The 19525-nt window shown below is 43.7% G+C and overlaps 1 protein-coding gene across 6 annotated transcripts in view; it reads left to right on the plus strand.

Annotated features, from left to right (window-relative positions):
• The window catches only part of ACACA (acetyl-CoA carboxylase alpha), a 272141-nt gene that overhangs the window by 30865 nt on the left and 221751 nt on the right, over positions 1-19525 (plus strand). For 2 of the 6 annotated variants that reach the window (XM_030881876.2, XM_060290409.1), the window contains exon 1: positions 11194-11212. The exons of 2 other annotated variants lie outside the window; for them this stretch is intronic. The gene's annotated coding sequence lies outside the window, so the exon portion shown is untranslated. Of the gene's footprint in view, positions 1-8142; positions 8343-11193; positions 11213-19525 lie in introns of those variants that run through there. 2 more of the 6 variants (XM_060290414.1, XM_030881870.3) reach the window with 2 other exon arrangements.

Consider the following 19525-nt stretch of genomic DNA (forward strand, 5'->3'; position numbering starts at 1 on the left):
ATTATGTAATCATCACCCAAAGTAAGAAATTGAACGTTGCCAGTAGCTAAGAAGCTCCTTGTATGTCTGTCCCTCTGGTCACACTCCTTTCCCTTCTCCCAGTCATTATTTTCCCATGCTTTTTAAAAATAGTGAACTATCGGGGCTTCCCTCATGGCGCAGTGGTTAAGAATCTGTCTGCCAATGCAGGGGACTCAGGTTCAAGTCCTGACTGTGGAGCAACTAAGCCCGTGCGCCACAACTACTCTAGACCCCGTGAGCCTCAACTACTGAGCCCACGCACCATGACTACTGAAGCCCACGTCCCTAGAGCCTGTGCTCCACAACAAGAGAAGCCACTGCAACGAGAAGCCCGTGCACTGCAACGAAGCGTAGCCCCCGCTCGCCGCGACTAGAGAAAGCCCGCGTGCAGCAACGAAGACCCAACGTAGCCAAAAAATAAATAAATAAATAAATTTATAAAAATAGTGAACTATCTACATATGTATCACTAAAAATACTTAAAAATTTTTTTACCTGCTCTTGCACTTACATAAATGGATAGATCATACCCTATGTTTTTTTAAAGTAAACTTTTTATTATGTATAACACAAAGTGAATACACCTCTCTTTATGTTGTCTCCCAGTCACTACCCACCATCAGGAGTAACCATTATCCAGATTTTTTACCACCACAGATGAGTTTTGCCTATTTTTGAACTATGTATAACGGGAAACACACTCTTTTGTGTCTGACATTCTTTGCTCAACATTATGTCTGACTTTCTTTGCTCAACATTATGTCTGTAAAACCCATCCATATTGTTTCGTGTACCAATAATGTGTTCATTCTCATTGCTTTATAATATTTCACTGTATGAATGTACCATAACTTATTTATCTGTTCTACTGCTGAGAGACATTGGGTTGCTTCCAGTTTGGGGCCATAAGGAACAGTGTTCCTGGGCACATTTGAAAGTTTCTCCAGAGTATAAACCCAGAAATGGACACTGGGTTATAACATATGCAGGGTTCAGCCTCACTAATTAATGCCAACCTGTTTTCTAAGATGTTGTCCCCATTTACTCTCCCATCTGCAGTATATGAAAGTTCCTGTTGTCCCAAAGGGGCCGAATTGCCTTTTCAGTGTGGTACAACCATGGGACCTAGCAGGGCCAGGCATACCCTCACAGTGCCAACCCTTTGATTGATGCTTCAGCCACAGCCAGTTCTCCTGTTTACTTGCTCCCTACAAGTAAGGGTAAAGGATTCAGATTAACCCTAGGTCCCTGATCACATGCTCTGTTACCCTGGGAATATTGGCCTGGGGTAGTGAATTTAATAACATAATCATTCCTGAATTCATTGAGCGTCCATAGGATATTTTGTTCTTAACTGAACACTAGTGGAAATGGAGAGGGGCCCAGAGAGAAAGGGGAAAGTAATATTTTCAGCATGCCTACTATGTTCCAAGTTTTGTACTAGAAACTTTACATTTTGGTTATAACATTTAATCCAAAACACAACCTCACAAGGTATGTGTTCTACCTCAGTTTTATAGACAAGGAAACTGAGGCTCAGAAAGGAGGTCATTTGCTCAAAGTCACGGAGCTGATTAGTGACAGAGTCAGGATTTAAAGCCTGGTTTACTTGATTAAAGAACTCAGCCCTTTACAGTGCAGAACACAGAGAAGGCTGTGTCCCTGCTGCTCTGTTGGCTAAGATTGCCAATACCAAGAACCAGTTCTTCTCAGGTCTGCTTGCCTGTATTCACTCCCAGAACTATGCTAGTCAATTGATATGGCCATCTCATTCATTGATTTAAACTACATTTTATTTTCATTCATTTTGGTTTCCTTTATCCTCTTTCTTCCTTTTCGGGTTTTTTTTTTTTTTTTTTTTTTTTGCGGTACGCGGACCTCTCACTGTTGTGGCCTCTCCCGTTGCGGAGCACAGGCTCCGGATGCGCAGGCTCAGTGGCCATGGCTCACGGGCCTAGCCGCTCTGCGGCACGTGGGATCTTCCCGGACTGGGGCACGAACCCGTGTCCCCTGCATCGGCAGGCAGACTCAACCACTGCGCCACCAGGGAAGACCCCTTTTCGTTTTCATTAAGAAATTTGGGCACATCAGCACAGTAGTTCCACTGATAGACAAGACTTGTGTTGCTGTTTCTACTTGCTGGTCTAGTATGTTAACCAGAGGTGAGATTTAAAAAGACAGGGATGGGGCTTCCCTGGTGGCGCATGATTAAGAGTCCATCTTCCAATGCGGGGGACATGGGTTTGAGCCCTTGTCCAGGAGGATCCCACATGCCGCGGAGCAGCTAAGCCCGTGGGCCACAAGTACTGAGCCTGTGAGCCACAACTACTGAGCCCACATGCCACAACTGCTGAGGCCCACACGCCTGGAACCTGTGCTCTGTAGCGGGAGAGGCCATCGTGGTGAGAGACCCGTGCACCGTGGCGAGGAGTGGCCCCCACTCGCCGCAACTGGAGGGAGCCCGTGCACAGAAATGAAGACCCAATGCAGCCAAGAATAAAAACAAATACATATGGGCTTCCCTGGTGGCGCAGTGGTTGAGGGTCCGCCTGACGGTGCAGGGGACACGGGTTCGTGCCCTGGTCTGGGAGGATCCCACATGCCGCGGAGCGGCTGCTCCCATGAGCCATGGCCGCTGAACTTGCGCGTCCGGAGCCTGTTGCTCCGCAACCGGAAGGGCCACAACAGTGAGAGGCCCGCGTGACGCAAAAAAACAAAACAAAAAACAAACAAAAAAACAAATACATTTATTTTAAAAAATAATAAAAATAAAAAGACAGGATGGGGTCTTCCTTGGCGGTCCAGTAGTTAAGACTCTGCGATCTCTGGTTGGGGAGCTAAGATCCCCCATGCTGTGCAGCCAAAAATAAATACATAATAAATAATATAAAAACCTGTCTTTAAAAAAAAAAAGACACTGAAATCTTCTGGCACAAGTTATGATACAGGGAAACTTTAAGACTGAAGGGATGAAAAGGATAAAAGGAAGTTGAGCAATGGCTCAGTTTTCCTTTAAAGGCTCTACAAAAATTATTAGTGTATTTTATTATTTACTGTGTTTCATATATAATAATAGTAGTGGAGGGTGAAGGTGTTTGTTTGGGGTAGACAGGTGAGAAAGAAGGAGGAGAGGTAGCAGGAGAAATGCAGCAGGAGAAAGCTAGGTCGGACACGGGAGAAATGGAGACGCTGGGGAAGCTGAAGAGAAGGTGAGGCAGGAGCAGGGAGTAAGCTCACCGGGAGCGCTCTCACAGGCCTGCAGGAGAGTGAGGTCAGAGATGAGAAGGTTTAAAGCTGATCAATATAAAGTGTTAGGGGCTTCCCTGGTGGCGCAGTGGTTGAGAGTCCGCCTGCCGATGCTGGGGGATGCGGGTTGGTGCCCCGGTCCGGGAGGATCCCACGTGCCGCGGAGCGGTTGGGCCCGTTAGCCATGGCCGCTGAGCCTGCGCGTCTGGAGCCTGTGCTCCGCAACGGGAGAGGCCATGGAAGTGAGAGGCTCGCGTACCGTTTAAAAAAAAAAAAAAAAAAAATTGTTAGAATCCCAGGATCGGGCAATACCTCAACAAGTTATTTTCCCTGCCTTCAGATAAAGGTCCCCTTATACTTTCTTTAGGTATTTAGTTATGAAGTGTATAGGACTTAGAAAGGGCTTTTTTAAAAAAAAAAGATGCTGGAGGTGTCATGTAAGAGGCAGCTAGGCTTTGGTGACTGCCAATTATGGATAGCACAGATAGGGACTGGAAGTGTCTGGGATTGGATAATAAGGAGGGAGGGAGAGCTGATATGCCTTGTGAAAACCCAAGTGTCCATGTGAAAACATCGTGGGGAGTCTCCACTGGGAACACTGTCCTTCGTTGTGTAATCCTACCTTTCATCATCAGGACCAGACTTATAAGGTGGCCTCCCTGAAGACATTTTCTGACCTTATGGTGTGAAGTTCCCTCAGGCTTTTAACCCTGGACAAACCTGAACGGTTGACTAGAGCAAAGGAACATAGTGTTCTGATAAGGCCTTAGTGTCTTCTTTTTCTTCTGTCTTGCAACTGGAGCCTCAATTCTGCTCAAGGCACTGACTTTCTTGATGAAATCTGTCCGTCTGTAAAGCAGCTAAGTATCCTACTGGAGGTTTTGCCTCCCAGAAGTGATCTGAAGACGGACAAGCAGACATCAGGAGCAAGTGGCCTCTCAGGTACAGAGCCAGCCTTTATTTTAGTCAATGAAACCCGTACGAATATCTCTACCTAGCTATGGAGGGGGAGTACCGAACTATAAGACATGCTCTCTGCCTTTAAGATTAAAATTCAGCTGGAGAGCTAAAACCAACATAGACACAAAAAATTTTAGGCTAATGCTGAACCACGTGGTGGTGACCAGATTGCTAGAGGAATTCAGAGGAAGGATAAATCAGTAGGAGCTGGACATGTAAAAGAGATCTTCTTAGAGAAAATGGGCTCCTAAGGACTAGAAAAATTCAGAAAATTAGGAAGGGGGAAGGATGAGTTTGCCAGCATAAGCAAAGGTAAGAGTAAGCATGGCAAGAGCTGGAAGCCGGATAAGAGTATATGTTCTATATTGGGAACCAGTGGGAAATAACATCCCAGTGTATCCCCTATCCTCTGTCTTAAAGGTCCATCACTGACATTGCCACTTAAGGAATTTGGAACCATGGCCAGAGAGCCACCAGGACAGGGTGCTCTTCATGGGTCCATTTTCTATTCGGGCGCTTTCTTTCCTCCTTTGGTTCAACTTTGGCCTGACCTGACAGACTTTCCTGTCCAGGAAGTACAGGTGTGTAGGACACATTGCTGTTTATCAGAGACATGTGGTAGCAAAGAGGGGGACAATAATGATAAATCCTAAACTGTTGTTCTTAACTCCAGGGTGAATAATTACTGCTTTAAAAAGAAGTCTACAGTGGGGCTGGGAATCTGTATTTTTAACAAGCACCTACTGATTCTGTTTCAAGATGGTCTGTGGAACATACTTTGAGAAACACTACCATAAACTAAAGTAGAATTGACAATGAAGTGCTAAAATGTCCCAGACAATGACACACATACTGTTATGTATTTCTGGGCTTGCTCAGATTTGAGAATTTATTCTCTCCTATCTATGGCTCTTATAAAACTTACATGGTTATCATTTAAGGAATAAGATCTAGACGCTCTGTTTTGGTGTTTAGTTTTGTCTTCCCAACTAGATTGGGATCATCTTAAAGACAGGGATGCCCTCAGGCTTTTCTTATTTTCCCTGTAGTAGGGTGAGAGACCATCTTTTTTTTTTAAAAATTTATTTATTTATTTACTTATTTATTTATTTTGGGTGTGCCAGGTCTTAGTTGCGGCGTGCGGGATCTTTTAGTTGTGGCATGCAGACTCTTAGTTGTGGCATGCATGTGGGATCTTGTTCCCCGACCAGGGATAGAACCTGGGCCCCCTGCATTGGGAATGCCGAGTCTTACCCACTGGACCACCAGGGAAGTCCCGAGAGACCATCTTTAAGGTTGGAAGGTAGCTAGAATTCTTAGGAAAAAGTCCCTGATAACTTTATCTAACCTTCTTGAAAAACCTGAAGGCCATTTGATATTTGGGAACTTTTATTAGTTTTCTAGGGCTGCCGTAATAGAGTATTACAGACTGGATGGCTTAAACAATAGAAGTTAATTTCTTCACAATTCTAGAGGCTGTAAGTCCAAGATTGTGTCAGCAGAGTTGGTTTCTTCTCAGGCTTCTCTCTTTGGCTTGTAGATGGCCATCTTCTCCAGCAAAACAGCCACATTCTGGTAAGTGCTTCATCAACTGTGATTCACAGATGGTCTTCCCTGTATGTGTGTCTGTGTCCTAATCTCCTCTTCTTATAAGGACACCAGTCATTTGGAATTAGGGCCCACCTAATGACCTCATTTTAATTCAATTTCCTATTTAAAGAAAGAGCCTATCTCCAAATATACTCACATTCTGAGGTGCTGGGGGTTGGGACTTGGACATAGAAATTTTAGAACACAATTCAGCCTAGAACACAATTCAGCCCATTACAGCCTCTAGTTTCAGCATCTCGAAATGTGCCACTCACTCCCTTCTGTCACACCTGTTAGTCTTGTATAAAGTTCTCTCCACCCTTTAGCTTTCCTCCTCCACTTTTTACAGACATAAGCTTGTGTGGCAAGTACCCATGAAACAGCTCTAAAGAGCCTGTAGTAGAGATAGGCAGGTTGTGGCATGCACCAAACAGCACAACACTTAGGAGGTGTTAAAATTCCAGGTGTACTGTCTTAGAGACATACCTCTCTGCCCAGTTGTCTTACCGTTTGATAACAGTAATTAGATTATTATATCATATGTAAGTGGTGTATCCTAACTCATTCTTCATTTTCTTTCACGGCAGCTCATTCATTAGGCCTTTCCTTGGCTAGTTCTTTAGAGAGCTCAGTTACTTCAAAAGTTCAGTGAGGTCAAAAAGCAGGCCATGTAAGGGCTTGCTGAAGTTTCCCATAAGGACAGTTTTTGAGCACCACTCCCTGGTTTTGCAGTGCTCCTGAGGCTGATAAACAGCAACACCGCTAAGAAAGAACCTATTATAAGTAATAGGAACTAGGAAAGGTAGATGAAAAATAAAACAGGCAACCTCAAGATTTCTGGATCTTTACAAAGTCACTTCTTTCATAGAGCACTATCAGGGAGAGGCAAAGCTTCCCTCTTCCCAGGACTTTTTTTTTTTTTTCTGCGAGTCAGTCAAGTCAAACATCTTGTTAAACCTTGAGGTTTTGCTCAGTTATCTTTACATCGTGATTTTCCGCTCTTTGTTCAACTGACAGATGTACCTAATGACAGTTATTGTGAAACATGGGTCACTTCTCTGTAAAGTTCACATTTTCTTTCTAAATTTCTGTTTCCAGTCTCTATTATTTTAAAGTAGGTTGGTAAACTCTTGGAGGAGCCAGCACCTAGTGGTATGACGAGGGCTCCTAGATGAATACTCTTTCCTGTTGACCACCCTTTCCATCCTCCTGCTTCTGCTTCCACCCAAGAACTTCTGACCTCAGGTGGTGTATCTATACCCTATTCACTTTTTGCCCTCTGGCACAGAACTTCTTCTGGCACCAAACTGTCATCCTCTGTGCCTCTGGACCTTTAGCACAAGCTTGTGCAAGGATCAGAAAAGTACTCTGGGCAGGGTTGGAAGGAGTTAAACTCACCCATTCTTCTGAAGTGCAATTTTCTCTAATTTTCTTTCTCTCCTGCCCTATAGTTGTATTATATGTTGGGACTCTTTCCAGTTACTATTAATTTTCAACACACAGCCACCATGAAAGTCCTGCTATAAAATAACTGGCAAAACTAGAAAAATTGGTTGGCTGCTTCTCAAAGGCCTGGTGTAACCACCGTGGAGGTGGGGAGGCACGCTCCTTTCGGAGAAGTCAGGAGTTGACTGCCATCACTTTCCGGGCTCGGGGCAGGCACAGGAGCCTGTCCTTTGGCACCCTGCTCTTCTTACAGAGCTTCCTTCATCGAGGCTTCCCCTCAATGCTTCAGGATCCAGCCCCTCAGACTCCTTTGGGGCGGGCAAGCCCAGCGAGGCCGGTTATGTTGTCCCAGAACAGGCGTTAATTTGCCTGCACTAACTTGGAAACCACGCTGTGTGATCCTGGGCAATTCACGGATGCGATACCCACCTCTTCGGGGCGCTGGGATTGAACACGGTGAGGTGTTCACGCACACCGCCAGCCCCAGTCAGTCCTGATCCCTTCCGGGCTCCGTTCCCGCGCAGCGAGCCGGCAGACCCCCGCGTCTCTCAGGGGTGGGAGGGGCGTGTGGGGCCAGTCCCCCATTCCCCCATCTGCCGGGAGGGGGAGGCGCCCGGCCGGCCGCACACCGCCCCCGGAGAAAGGGCCCGCGGCCACCCGGGACCCGCCCGCCCTCTAGCCGCTGGGCCCCGAATGGCAGAGCGGCGCTCGGACCATCTGCATCGCCTCACGTCGCCCCGCCCCGCGCCTCTCTCCCATTGGCTGTCGCCGGGCCCTCCCGGCCCGCGCCTCTCCTGGCTGCCACCCGGACCGCGCCGCCGCCGGGAGCGGGGTCGGAGGTGAACGGCCTCGAGTAACCCCGGACGTAGTCACCTCACGGGGCTCGCCGGCTGAGGTGGGAGCGGGGGCGGGGCGGGGCCGGCGCCGTAAAGCCCCGCCCCTCCCCCGTGTGCCGGGCCGGCCTGGTGTTGCGCGGCTGTCAGCCATCGCCGGGGCTGCCGGCGTCTCCTCCCGCCCAGCACCGCCTCCGCGCAGGGGCTCCGGTACCGCCGGACCTCGGACGCCGCCGCCGCCTTGAGGTGAGGGGAGGGCCGCCCCGGAGCCTGCGATCCGGGACCGGGAGAGGCTGGGCCCCGGGGAGGGGCGGCGGCTGCGAGGGGCCGCCTCCCATCTTCCGCTGCACGCGGCCCGGACTCCATCCCGTCTGGACCCGGTGCTTGGCAGCCCAGCCCTCCCCGCAGTTCTGGGGCCTCGAGTTCCCCTCTGGGGAGACCTGGGGGGCCTGGGGTCTCCGGGCGTGGGAACTCAGACCCCGGAACTGGGAGGTGTACAGCCCAGGGCCTCTAGGAAGGGGCTGGTGAGACTGCCTGGAGCGGGTCCCCTCATCCTCCCGCCCCAGCCCCGGCGTGGTCTGATCCCTTCCAGACCCCTGTCTCTAATGGGACCCTGCGCTCGGGAAAGGGAGAAGGACCCACGTGGGAAGGGGATGTTGAGGGTTGGGTTCAGTTGCGCTGGAACTCTGCCTCTTTTGCAGAGTGAGGTGTGGGGTGCAGAGACCCGGGCTTCTGTTGCTCTCGCTGTGTCTTTGTATCGTGGTGGGAGCCAGGGCCGGACGAGGTGTCCCTTGCCAGTTCCTGCTCCCAGGGTTTTATTATGTTTTCTGTGTGGGACGTAGTAAAGGTACATGCCTGCTCTTAACTCTATCCCTCACCTTTGCCATACTTACCAAGGGAAGCTATCGGAGATAGGACGTCGCAAGGTGGTGTGAGGCTAATGATTCCAGAGGAAAACGTGCCTGAAGGTCTTGCCCGGGTCAGCGCCAACATTATTTTTGGATTTGGACGCGGGAAGGTGGCCGCTAGCCGACACTTGGAATCAGCTCTAAATATCAGGGACTCCAAGTAGGCCTTGTGGGTTTTATAGAAACAAGTAAGAATAAGCTAAAAACTGCTCAGGTTGCCGAAATACTTTAACTTTAGGTGTTTTCGTTTGGGGGTTTAAGATTGAAATCAAAAGACCCCAGGAATTCCTGATTCCATTTCTCCTTAAGCAGTGTTTCAGTAATTTCCCAATGTGTGAAACAAACCTAATAGCCTAGTCTTGAGTCTCAGAAGTTGGTCCCCCTTGACTCTGTTTTCATTCTTTTTTTCCCTCCCAGTCCACAGTGCAGATTGAGAAGCATGCTTTTGTTACATGCTTTCTTCTTCCTGGGGGGTGGGGGGGGGTAGGAATTCTCTGCTTTGTCTCTTGCTTCTTGGTGGGGATGCCTTGGATGTCTGTGAGGAGAAGGCTTTCTGTGCTGCCTATTTGATAGGCACTTTTTTTGTGTGTGTGTGGTACGCGGGCCTCTCACTGTTGTGGCCTCTCCCATTGCGGAGCATAGGCTCTGGACACGCAGGCTCGGCGGCCATGGCTTACATGCCCAGCCGCTGCGCGGCATGTGGGATCTTGCCGGACCGGGGCACGAACCCGTGTCCCCTGCATCGGCAGGCAGACTCTCAACCACTGCGCCACCAGGGAAGCTCAGGGAAGCCCCTTGATAGGCACTTTTAAAAAAGCACTGTGGTCTAATAGAGCAGGATGCCTGCTTACTACAAAATAGCAACTCTCTTCTCCTGCCTCGGTTTCCTCATTTCCAATAACAGGAGGACTCTTGTGACTCCAAAAAGTTACCAAACATTGGAAAATGGCATATGAAAGATGTCAAAGGCAAAGAATTTATGAAGTCCCTTGTGTTTACATGTTGTAGAAGTTTTGTTTTGAATTACCAGTGCAGAATAGAAATACATCTAGCATAAGATTTAATTATTTTTAAAGTTTGAAGAAATACTGAGAAATTGTGACATTTGGCTTAATGATCTTATAGTTCAGATGACTAGATTATGTCAAAGAACTGGCATTGCGAAAGCCAGCCTTAAAACTCTCTCATCAGATCCTTACCTTTTCAAAGTGCTGTGGACATGGTTCAGGTGTAGATCACTACGTAACATTCTATTTCCTTTTCAGTCAATGACTAGGAAACTTTTTTAAAAAAATTATTTATTTTTGGCTGCGTTGGGTCTTCCTTGCTGCGCGCAGGCTTTCTCTAGTTGCGGCGAGTCGGGGCTACGCTTCGTTGTGGTGTGTGGGCTTCTCATTGCAGTGGCTTCTCTTGTTGCAGGGCACGGGCTCTAGGCACGTGGGCTTCAGTAGTTGCGGCACATGGGCTCAGTAGTTGTGGCTCATGGGCTCTAGAGCACAGGCTTGGTAGTTGTGGCACACGGGCTTAGCTGCTCCGCGGTATGTGGGATCCTCCCGGACCAGGGCTCGAACCCGTGTCTCCTGCATTGGCAGGTGGATTCTTAACCACTGTGCCACCAGGGAAGCTCTAGGAAACTTTTTTACCTGTCACACAGACTGGTTTAACAGGTCTGGGGCTAGTGGTTTTTTTCTTAAAAAAAAATTTTTTTTTTTCATAGCTAATATCCTAAAAGTCTTGGTTTAGAAAAGAAGTAAATTAAAATAAAAGTTATTGGAATTTAGTATTTCTAGTTGGAGGAGTCTTTTTACAATTCAGAAAAAGGTTTTTATATCATTTCTAACATGTTCTTAAAGATTAATAATAACAGCAGATACACATCAAGCGTCTTTCCAAGCCCTTAAAACAATAAGATTGTGAAGAAGTAAATGAACACCAAACACTCACTGGCCAAAAAAAATTTAACTATTGAGGTGAGTAACATTTTTATTTATTTTATTTTATTTATTTATTTATTTTGCGGTACGCGGGCCTCTCACTGTTGTGGCCTCTCCCGTTGCGGAGCACAGGCTCCGGACGCACAGGCTCAGCGGCCATGGCTCACGGGCCTAGCCGCTCCGCGACATGTGGGATATTCCCGGACCGGGGCACGAACCCGTGTCCCCTGCATCGGCAGGCGGACTCTCAACCACTGCGCCACCAGGGAAGCCCGTGAGTAACATTTTTAAAGGAAGCCTTCATTGATCTTCCACTTTAACAGATTATTGCTTAACTCGTTTTTTGTTTGTTTCACTAATTTTAAAATTTAGTGAGTATTCACTACTTTACTTGGATCTAATGGACTGTGTGAGATGATGTTAAATAGAGGAAACTATGACAAGTAGTGTCATAAGGCCACTTCACTTACACAAAGAGTATGAATCTGATTGATAGGGCATGGGTTTTTATGAGTTCAACAAGTCAATCTTACTGTGTATGCTCTAATGATACCCAGTTCTCTTACCAGTTTGTTATTTACTCACGCTACCATAAAGCCATTTAGCCTCTAGTCTCAGGATGTTTAAGGAAGCAAGTGAAAAGAGACTTCAACAACAAGGGATGTTAATGCCTTACCCAAAGGTTGGTGGTCCCAATTGGTTTGGCCTTCCAATGATGTTATTTGGGATTTAGGCTTATTCCATCCTTTCAGCATGCTGCACTCACCCTCCTTTATATAAGGAACCACAGTAGTGTTTACCATCACATGACATCAGGAATTGAAATTGCGTGGCAGAGTGGTCATCCCAGACAGAATAAGCTTGTATAATGATTTTCATTTTTGGAAATGGTAACATGAAGTTTGAAAATTCTGAATGAATTCATGGAGTTAAGCTTGAAAAGCAGACTCAGTTTTAGAGAATTTTTTTCAAGAAGTATAAGGTTTCATTTATGAATATTTGGCTATCTCTTATGGTAGAAATAGAGAGTGCACTCATTAATGGAGTTCCTAAAAATTACCCTCAGTTTTTGTAGACTGCTCAAATCTGTCCTTAAGTCATATAAGTTGGCACACATGTTGGGGGGTTAGTAGGTTGATAGGAGCTTGATTAGTTTTTAAGTTTACTAGGTGTTATATCAGTAAATTGGCATCAAGATGACAGATAGCTGGGTTGTTTGTGTTTTGTGCTTCAGCATTTAGTAGTACCTGGGCCTGACAAGGCAAGCTGTTTAATTTCCCTTTGATTCCATTTTATAAAAATCCGAGTACTGAAGAGAACTTTTAGTTTTTGAATGTACCTTAGGATTTTTCTAGTCCAGCTTTACACTTAATATGAAAATATTTTATCTGATACTCCTGTTGAAAACTTCCAGCTATTCATTGAGGAGACGACAGAGTCAGTTACATAGTAACACATATTAATAAATGAGTGAATGACGTGCCATTTGTCTACTTAAATGCTCAGGCAGATATGAGATGAGTCAGAGTAGCAAGAAACTAATGGGTAAAGCCTTTTATTAAACTTATTTAAAATCTTTAGTTATGCTAATACATAAGTAATATGTTCACATAGTTCAAAATTTTAAATGTACAAAAGCGTATACAGTGACAGGCTCTGTCCTAACTGTCTTGTAGCCACTCAGTTCCCCTTACCAGAGTCAAGCAGTGTTATTTATTTCTTGTTATAATTTCTTAATAGTAATTATCAGACATGTTAATTTAAATTTCAAGTTAATTATTTCTTAATAATTACCAAAGATTTTATTCATATTCAAACAGATGCTCATGTATTCTCTTCCCACTCTGCCAACTTTTTAATACAAATTATACTTACTTTACACACCATTCTTCATCTTTGGCTTCTTCACTTAACATTATAGGATGAACTGTTTACATTTTTATTTTCATCAAAGTGATATGTGTACATAGTTTAAAAGTCATATTGGGACTTCCCTGGTGGTGCAGTGGTTAACAGTCTGCCTGCCAATTCAGGGGACACGGGTTCGATCCCTGGTCCGGGGAGATCCCACATGCCATGGAGCAACTAAACCCGTGTGCCACAACTGCTGAGCCTGTGCTCTAGAGCCCATGAGCCACAGCTACTGAGCCCGCGTGCCAGAGCTACTGAGCCCGCGTGCCAGAGCTACTGAAGCCCTCGCACCTAGAGCCCATGCTCTGCAACAAGAGAAGCCACCGCAATGAGAAGACCGCTCACCGCAATGAAGAATAGCCCGCGCTCGCCTCAACTAGAGAAAGCCTGCGGGCAGCAGCGAAGAACCAACACAGCCAAAAATAAATAAATAAATAAATTTATTAAAAAAATAAAAAAATAAAAGTCATATTGTTCCACAAAGTTTGTTACAATAAAACAGCAGTCCTTAGCCCCTTCCCACTTTCATTTATTTTAGCTGATATATTTCTTACACCCCTTTGTCTGTAAATAAAAAACTGGTCTTCCTACATCTTGATTTTTCATTTTTAGGTATTAATTGGATTCCTACTGTGGAAGATGAGGATTTGGTTCTCTTTCCTCTCCTTACCCTCACTGTTCACCTTTGCCTTTCCCATCTCCCACTATCAACTACCCAGTCAAGTTATGTTGTAACTTTTGTTCTATCAATATTCAGTCTTTACAGTTTTATGAATGTGTAACTGCTATACACAATTTGGTTGCATAAAATCCCATGATTTCTTTCCTGTACAACTCTTTCCTTGGAGTTAATAATGGTCTTGATATTTTTTTTTTTTGCTTAGTTTTCTCTGTACCGATCTGTCATTTATTCAACCTTACTCTTCATCATTTTCTAAATCTCTGAGAATGTTGAGATGATCAGCTATTCTATTAATTTTTATCTTCTGTAAAATCTTAGAGTCTTCTGACTGGCTCCAACCTATAAATTGTCTGCCTTCTACTTCCAGTACATAGCTGTTGTCCTGGCTTACTCTTCACTGTCATTCTGGGGGTTCTCTTTATTTCTACTCTGCTATGGAGAAATTATTTCCCATGTTTTCCCCATTATTGGTTTATTCCCTCATTTTGGTGGAGAATATTCTCCAGTGGCATCCTGAGAAAGCGTGCATGGGAGGTAAATATTTTTCCACTTACCATTATAGATTCCCCAAATTTAACGTTCATATATCTAATATATAGGCATACAGTATCTAATATATATATATGTATATATATATATGTGTGTATATATATATATATATATATTTTTTTACATTTCTGCACTTGACCCAGTAATGTCCTTTATAACTGTGTATGGTTTTTTTGTTTGTTTTTGTTTTTGGCCACGCTGTGCAGCTTGCAGGATCTTAGTTCCCCAATCAGGGATTGAATTCAGCAGTGAAAGTGCTGAGTCCTAACCACTGGACTGAGGGAATTCCCTATAACTGTGTATGTTTTAATTAATGATCCAGTCAAGAGTCATTTATTACGCTTGGTTCTCAAGTGTATTTAGTCTCCTTAATGTAGAACAGTCACCCTACTCTTTTTTTGTCTTTCATAGCATTTATCTTTCATTGACATTTTTAAAGACTCCAAGTCAGTTGTCTTGTAAAAGTTCCTATAACCTGGGTTTGTTTGACAATTTCATCATTATTAGATTGAAGTTAACCATCTTTGTCAAAAATACTACATTCGTAGTATCGTATACTTCTAACTGCATCACACCAAGAAGCACCTAATGTCCATTTGTCCTGTTATTGGTGAAGTTTAATTTGAACACCTAGTTATGATGGTGTCCACCATATTTCTTCATTGTAAAAATCCCTGTTCCCTTTTGTAATTAACATGTAATCTGTGAGGTGACTTTCCAGTTTTTTTTGTTGTGGTAAAATATATATAACAAAATTTACCATCTTTTTTAAAAATTATTTATTTATTTTTGGCTGAGTTGGGTCTTTGTTGCTGCGCGGGGGCTTTCTATAGTTGCAGTGAGCAGGGGCTACTCTTGCATGCGGTGCGTGGGCTTCTCATTGCAGTGGCTTCTCTTGTTGTGGAGCACGGGTGCTAGGTACGCGGCCTTCCGTAGTTGTGGCTTGTGGGCTCTAGAGTGCAAGCTCGGTAGTTGTGGTGCACAAGCTTAGTTGCTCCGCGGCATGTGGGATCTTCCTGGACCAGGGCTCGAACCCGTGTCCCCTGAATTGGCAGGCGGATTCTTAACCACTGCGCCACCAGGGAAGCCTGAGGTGGGGGGCTACTCTTCATTGCTGTGAGCGGGATTCTCATTATGGTGGATTCTCTTGTTGTGGAGCACGGGCTCTAGGTGCGTAGTTGTGGCATGTGGGCTCAGTAGTTGTGGTGCACAGGCTTTGTTGCTCTGCGGCACGTGGGATCTTCTCAGATCAGGGATTGAACCTGTGTCCCCTGCATTGGCAGGCGGATTCTTAACCACTGTGCCACCAGGGAAGTCCTAAAATTTACCATCTTATCCATTTAAGAATGTACAGTTTGGAATTAAGTACATTCATAATGCTGTGCAACTATCACTGCCATCTATCTCCAGAACTTTTTTCACCTTGTAAAACTGAACCTCTATACCCTTTAAACAATAACTCATTTTCCTCTCCCTCAGCCCCCATCAACCACCATTGTACTTTCGGTCTATGATTTTGACTACTGTAAGTACCTCATATAAGTGGAGTCATACAGTATTTGTCATTTTGTGACTGACTTATTTCATCCTCAAGATTTATTCACTTTGTAGCATATTGCTTTTTAAGGTTGAATAATATTGTATGTATATATCATATATTGCTTATCCATTCATCCATCAGTGCACACTTGGAGTTTTTTCCAAGTTATAGCTACTCTGAATAATGCTGTTAAGAACATGGGTGTACAAATATCTCTTTCAGATCCTGCATTCAGTTCTTTTGGGTGTATACCCAGAAGTGGAATTGTTGGATCATACGACAATTCTATTTTGAATTTTTTGAGGAACCACCATTACTGTTTTCCACAGTAGCTGTACCAGTTTACATTCCCACCAACAGCACCTGAAGAGTTCTGATTTCTCCACATCCTTACCAACACTTGTTTTCTGTTTTTTTTTTTGCGATACGCGGGCCTCTCACTGTTGTGGCCTCTCCTGTTGCGGAGCACAGGCTCCGGACGCTCAGGCTCAGCGGCCATGGCTCACGGGCCCAGCCGCTCCACGGCATGTGGGATCTTCCCAGACCTGGGCACGAACCCGTGTCCCCGTGCATCGGCAGGTGGACTCTCAACCACTGCGCCACCAGGGAAGCCCAGTTTTCTGTGTTTTTGATAGTAGTCATCCTAATTACTGTGGAGTGTCTTCTCATTTTAGTTCTTATTTGTATTTCCCTAATGGTAAGTAATTTGAGGATATTGATGTTGTGCTTATTGGCCATTCGTATGTTTCTTTGGAGAGAAGTCTCTTCAAGTCCTTCACCCATTTTTGAATTGATTTATGTTTTTTAAAAAATATTTATTTATTTATTTGTTTATTTATTTTTGGCTGTGTTGGGTCTTAGTTGCGGCACATGAGATCCTTTTTTTTTTTGGTCACGTCATGTGGGCTGTTCACTGTGGTGCACAAGCTTCTCTCTAGTTGTGGCGCACACGGGCTTAGTAGTTATGGAGCACGGGCTTAGTTTCCTTGGGCTTGTGGGATCTTAGTTCCCTGACCAGGGATCAAGCACGTGTCCCTTGCATTGGAAGGTGGAGTCTTAACCACTGGACCACCAGGGAAGTCCCTGAACTGGGTTGTTTTTTGTTGTTGAGTTTTAGGAGTTCTCTATATATTCTGGATATTAATCCCTTATCAGATATATGATTTGCAAATATATTCTCCCATTCTTTGGATTGTCTTTTTACCCTGTTAATAGAGCCTTTTTTTTTTTTTTTTAGCGGTATGCGGGCCTCTCACTGTTGTGGCCTCTCCCTTTGTGGAGCACAGGCTCCGGACACGCAGGCTCAGAGGCCATGGCTCACGGGCCCAACTGCTCCGCGGCATGTGGGATCTTCCCAGACTGGGGCACGAACCCATGTCCCCTGCATCGGCAGGCGGACTCTCAACCACTGCGCCACCAGGGAAGCCCTGATAGAATCTTTTAATGTGCAAACTTTTTTTAATTTTTAAGAAGTCCAATTTGTCTATTTTTTTTCCTTTGTTACCTGTGCTTTTGATGGCATAGCCAAGAAATTTTTGCCAAATCCAATGTTGTGAAGCTTTTGTTCTATGTTTTCTTCTAAGCGTTTTATTGTTTTAGGTCTTACGTTAGGTCTTTGATCCATTTGAGTTAAATTTTTGTATATGGTCTTAGGTAAGTATCCAACTTCATTTGTTTGCATGTGGAGATCCAGTTTTCCCAGCACCATTTGTTGAAAAAAAGGTGTCCTTTCCCCATTAAATGGTCTTGACACCCTTGTCAAATATCATTTGACCAAAAATGCAAGGGTTTATTTCTGGGATCTCTACTGTATCCCACTGGTCTTTACGTCTGTCTTTATGCCAATACCGTATGGTTTTGATTATGGTAGCTTTGTAGCAGGTCTTGAAATCAGAAGCGTGAGTCCTCCATTTTGTTCTTTTTCAAGATGTTTTTTGGCTATTCAGGATCCCTTGAGATTCCATATGAATTTTAGGATAGGTTTTTCCTATTTTTGCAAAAAATGTCCTTGAGATTTTGATAGGGATTGCATTGAATTTGTAGGTATTAAACCTTTTATTTTTCTTTTGTATTTTTGTGGGGTTTTTTTTTTGGTGTTTAGTTGTGTTTTTATAGTGAGATGTTTAAATTTCTTTCTCATTTCCTTTTGTATATTTTCTGTAGCTATTAGTGGTTACCATGGGTATTATGTTTAACAAATGCTAAAGTTATAACACCATAATTTGAATTTATACTAGCTTAACTTCAATAACATACCAAAACTCTGCTCCTTTACAGGTCTGTCCTTACCTCTTTTGGTCGCTGATGTCACAAAATTACACCTTAATACATTGTGTGCTCCAAAGCATACACTAATAATTATTTTAAATGCATTAGTCTCTTAAATTATGTGAAAACAAGATTTGGAGTTACAAACCAACGTAACAATAATACTAGTTTTTAGATTAACGATTGTTGCTTTTCTTTAAATGTATTAGTCTCTTCGATCTTGTAGAAAACAAAACATAAGTTATAAATCATTATTACAATAATGCTAGTTTTTGTAATTACCCATATATTTACCATTATTGAAATCTTTACTTCTCTATGTGGGTTCGAGTTACTGTCTGTGTCCTTTCATTTCACCTTGAAAGGACTCCCTTAAGCATTACTTGCAGGGGAAGTCTGGTGGTAATGTACTCTCTCAGCTTTTGTTTATCTGGGAATGTGTTAATTTCTCCCTCTCTTTTGAAGGACAGCTTTGCTGGATATAGGATTCTTGGTTGATAGCTTTTTATTTTAGCTCTTTGACTATATTGGCCCACAGCCTTCTGGCCTCCAAAGTTTCTGATGAGAAATCTGCGTATAATCTTACTGAGGTTTTCTTGTATGTGATGAGTCATTTTTCTCTTGCTGCTTTCAAGATTCTCTCCTTGTCTTTTGACATTTAAAAGTTTGATTATAAAGTATGTCTATGTTGCTCACTTTGAGTTTGTCTCACTTGGTGTTTGTTGAGCTTCTTTTATGTTTATATTCATGTATTTCATCAAATTTGGGAAGTTTTCAGCCATTATTTCTTCAAATATTTTCTGTTATTTTCTCACTTCTCCTTCTGAGAGCTCACAATACATATTTTGGTTTCTTGATGGTGTCCCACAGCTCCCTTAGTCTCTGTTCACTTTTCTTCAATCTGTTTTCTTTCTGTTCTCAGACTTGATAATTTACATGTTCTGTCTTAAAGTTTGCAGATTCTTTCTTCTGCTTGCTCAAGTTTGCCTTTAAGTCCCCTAGTGAATTTTTCATTTCAGTTATTGTACTTTTCAGCTGCAGAATTTCTTTTTGGTTTCTTTTTAGGTTTTCTAGTTCTTTATTCATATTTCCATTTTATTTAGACATTGTTTTCTTGACTTTCTCCCCATCTTCCTTTAGTTCTCTGAGTAACTTTTAAACAGTTGTTTTAACATTTTTGTCTAGAATATCTGCTTTCTGGTATTTTTTAGGAACAGTTTCTGTTGGTTTAAGTTTTTTGTTTTTTGTTTTTGAAATGGCCATATTTTCCTCTTGCTTTGTATGCCTTGTGATCTTCTGTTGAAAACTGGACATTTGATTCTAATAATGTGGTAACTCTGGAAATCAGATTCTCTTTCTTCCCAGAATTTGATGCTTTCTTATCATGATTTTTGTTTTTTTGACTGTTGTAGGCTGTCTCTGTGTTGAAGGTCAACCTGAGGTATAAACTTTAGGTCTCTTCAAGTCTTTTCCTGAGTCTTCCTCTGGGCATGTTAAGTCACTTTCTAATTTTTCCCTGTATATGCAGTAGTTTTTGAATGTACTAGTGTTTAGTGTCTGGCTCCCAAACGGGGGAAAAAGGAAAATGAAGGGGACATAAAAAGGCACTGGTTCTTTAAGTCCCCTAGAAGTCACTT

The sequence above is a fragment of the Globicephala melas genome, chromosome 20, assembly GCF_963455315.2.
Source record: "Globicephala melas chromosome 20, mGloMel1.2, whole genome shotgun sequence".
NCBI lineage: Eukaryota > Metazoa > Chordata > Mammalia > Artiodactyla > Delphinidae > Globicephala > Globicephala melas.